This window comes from Cariama cristata, unplaced genomic scaffold (genome assembly GCF_000690535.1).
Source record: "Cariama cristata isolate BGI_N322 unplaced genomic scaffold, ASM69053v1 scaffold15373, whole genome shotgun sequence".
Classification (NCBI taxonomy): Eukaryota; Metazoa; Chordata; class Aves; order Cariamiformes; family Cariamidae; genus Cariama; species Cariama cristata.
The window spans coordinates 9,437-13,178 of NW_009606799.1; the positions used below are offsets into that span (position 1 = coordinate 9,437).

At 38.2% G+C, this 3,742-nt stretch overlaps 1 pseudogene; it reads left to right on the forward strand.

Moving 5' to 3' along the window:
• The first annotated feature begins 1,792 nt into the window (after positions 1–1,792).
• On the forward strand, positions 1,793–2,165 carry LOC104158767 (annotated as a pseudogene).
• Positions 2,166–3,742: the final 1,577 nt, after the last annotated feature.

A 3,742-nucleotide genomic window follows, 5' to 3' on the forward strand; every position in this document is an offset into this window, starting at 1 on the left:
CTGGAAGGAAAAATTCCATGCCTGGCATCTGCAGGTACTTCTGTTGTCTGTGAAAAGGGACACAAGACAATCACAACACAATGAGTGCTATAGGAAAAGAGATATCACAAAAAAGAAAGGGAGAAGTGTCAAAAAAGTGAGCTCTATGGGCCAGGAGTAACCTGGAACAACTATAAAAGTAAGTTTATGGTACAAAATCTGTGCCATACTTGTATTATTCAGAAATTGGTTTAGGTTTCTAAATGGAAAATATTTTGGTAGGATTCCCATTGGTTACAAGCATACATCTTGTTAAACTCTGTCTCGGATTCCTCTCATGACTTTGAGGAAGTAGGCTGGGATATGTCCAGACAATCTAAATTCCACCCAAGTCCCTATCTTAGTCAATACAGAGATCTTAGAGCTTCAAATACCTCATTCAGAAAGCTTAATGGTGGAAGGTATGTGACACAGAGCAATTTATGTCCTCAGAATACAGCCCTTGTATCCTTCATGACCTAATTTCCCCATCTGTAAGATAAGTGCTGTGATATTTATTTCTCTTACAAGGGTGTTAAAAAGCTTATATCCTAACTCCCAGCATTTGCTTTTTATATACCTTGTACAGGAACTGCTACAAAAATAAAATATATTGTAAATAATTAACACAATCATATTTCTGGAGCTTTCTTTTATATAACAGCATGAACTAGTAAAGAATAAATATCAATTCCTATATTGAAAAAGCACAATATATTTTAAAAAAATAATCATCATTTTCAGATACCATTATAATAATCTATATATTATCTTTTGAAATAATTCACCAACTCTGAGAAGGATGACATAAATTTCTTTGTGATTGGACAGAAACTGACAAGGATTTCAGTTGTCAGCATCTTATTCATACTGAAGTTTTATACATATAATATTTATACAAGATTCCAGAAAGTTAACAAACACTACTCTGTGACAGTAGAAAGATTTCATCATCAGTGAAGAACTGAAAGGAAAAACAACATAATTATTTTGTGCCATATTTATTCTGAGAAAACAGAATTAGTATGAACACTGCCAGGTAAGGCATTTTATTCTAAGACACAGAAAATTTGTTTTCTTGCAGTCACTGAGTGAATGCTGGAGTCAACCTCACCTCTAGTTACCACCTATGTGTATGTGAAGAAATGTAATCCGGTCCCAAGAGTCACATTCTTCTGTGTGGAGATGGAGACCCATAGATGGACAACAAACTGAGTTTTAGCGTCCATATTCAGATACAAGAAAAAGTGGCACCGGTTAAAAGATGGTTTTGTTTCTGTGTTGTCTTAAATTATGGGATATTCCAGGTGTTAATGTATAGATTTTCTGAGAAAAATATCCAAAAGGATGACAGCAGAATGTGTCAAAAAGATGTAATAATGTGTATACTGGGAATTGTTCACATCAAGAAATGGATCCCTATTACTAACTTCTGTATGAACAAACAGGAAGATACAGTCCCATTCTCCAAACACTTATGACCTTCCAATCTATCTTACTGAGTTATGAGGACCCTTCAAGACAAAAGCTATATATCTGTAAATGTTTTTGGAAACAATAATTTAAACAAGGCTGGAAGTACAAATCTGACATTTGACTGATTTTCTTTCTTGCTAGACTTTGTACTCAGCTACAGGGTCTAATGTACTCTCATTTACATCTCCATTCTCAAGTCTCACATACCTTTCCCAGGCTTGTCACATATCTTTAATCTTACTTATTCCTATTGTTAATTTTCCCCTTGCAACTCTTCTTCCCTGTCCTGACACCTGAGGCATCTCTGGGGCTGTCCTGTCCCACTCAAGCCACGGGGAATGCGATGAACAAGATTCTGCCTGGCTTGTTCTTTGGCAGCTTTAAAGATGACTGAGATGTAGAGCAATTGAGCAAGAATAACATTAGTCACATTCTTTCAATCCATGAGACTGCCCACTCTACGCTCGAGGGAGTGAAGTATCTGTGCAAACTCACCCTCGCAGAACTTGGCAAGGCATTTCAGAGAAAGCATCAAATTTATCCATGAGTGCCGGCTTACAGGTGAAGGTTGCCTAGTTCATTGCCTTGCAGGTGTCTTCAGGAGTGTAACAATGGTGGTTACCTACATCATGACCATCACAGGAGCATCTCCCCTCTCTACATGCCCCTAGTCCATATTTAGGGAAAGGTAAGACACATTTTGAAGGAGCATGTTTAAGGATCTCTAAAACCATAAAAATGTAAGGCCACCTACAATGAGTCAAAAAGATCCTTCTAACATCTCCAACAACAGTCAAAACTGGATGCCAATGAACATGTACAATATCAAAGCAAGCATGTATGGTTCCACCTCTAGTGTCTCTCCCAGCCACTTATTAACTGAGGATAAAAAACCTTTTTGAGATAGGATGTTTTCCATGCATTTACTGCGTGGATTTGATGGACTTTTTCCTTGCAAACTTGTCCAGGCTCCTCTTCATACCTTGTCAACTTCTAGTATCTGCAACGTCCCAGGGAAAGGATTTCCACAGCTGCATTTCTCTGCTTATATCTAGAAAATCCCAGGAAGACATATGCACCAGAAGTACACTGGAGTTGCAATACATGACTAATAATCATTCTTGTAAACGGGACAAATCTGAAACAAATGTATAGTATCATGTAGTGGCAGCGGAGAAGACCTTACTGGGAAATCTGTGCTTGATCACTGAGCGAGATCTGAATTATCTTGTCATGTATGTGAACACGTGTGAAGCTCTGTGCTGCCTCACAGGGTGGACCTGCCTTAGCAACACACGTTGCTGTTTGACCAACAGGTTCTTTCTCAAAACTTCTATTGTTCAAGTTTCTTGGAGAGTGCTTTCCTCTCCTCTCTTCCTCATGTGGAAATGTAAGTGTAAAAGAAGACAAGATATAAGTATTCTTTTGTTTCATAATGTCTCATCTGTTTTGTAGTAATGTGGGGAAAGGAGATTACTCCACTCTGTAGTGCTCTCTTAAGCTGCCACCTTTCATCTAGTAGCTAGCAAGACTCATCCTCCAACCATAGATTAAGTCCCCCATGTGTCTGCTCTTGCTTTTGGGATGTTCAAGGTCTCAAAGTGACTTTTTTGCTCTGGAGAAAAGCCGTGATACCTAAATTACAGACATCAGCATGATTATGCTCAAACCAGAAGAAACAACAAACCAACCAGGCTAACATGGGGTCTGTGTAAGAACTATCAAATGTAAAATAAAATGTCTGCAAAATAACCTTATGATTTATTAGTTAAAAAATCAGATGAGGAGAATTATTCCATTAATGCATATTTACAGGGCAAGAGGCCTGCAAATATAGATGCAAGGGAAAATTAGAGCTATGAAAATATTTAACACACAGGGAAGAATGGAGGTGGGTAGGGTCTCTGAAATTGGAACTAGAGCAGAAAAAAAGAAACGCTGTCTTTGTTTTAAGGTGATGTTTCCTGTCACCCTTTTCTCTCCCTCCCTTGACTGAATGTAACCATTAATTGTGAGAATCGAACAGTTGCTATAGCTAAATTGGACAGGAACCTCAGGAGGTCAAAGCATTCCTAAAGCTACTGACACGTTTTATGGTTTTACAAAATGTCAGAGTCCATCATGCTGTAACTTTGCTGCTGAGGATCCTGTCTCTCATAAAACACTCACAGCTGCCTTATGAAACTTTCAGGTAAAACCTTGAATCTACAACTAAGTCAAAACTTCCCCCTCCTCCTTTCACTTCCCT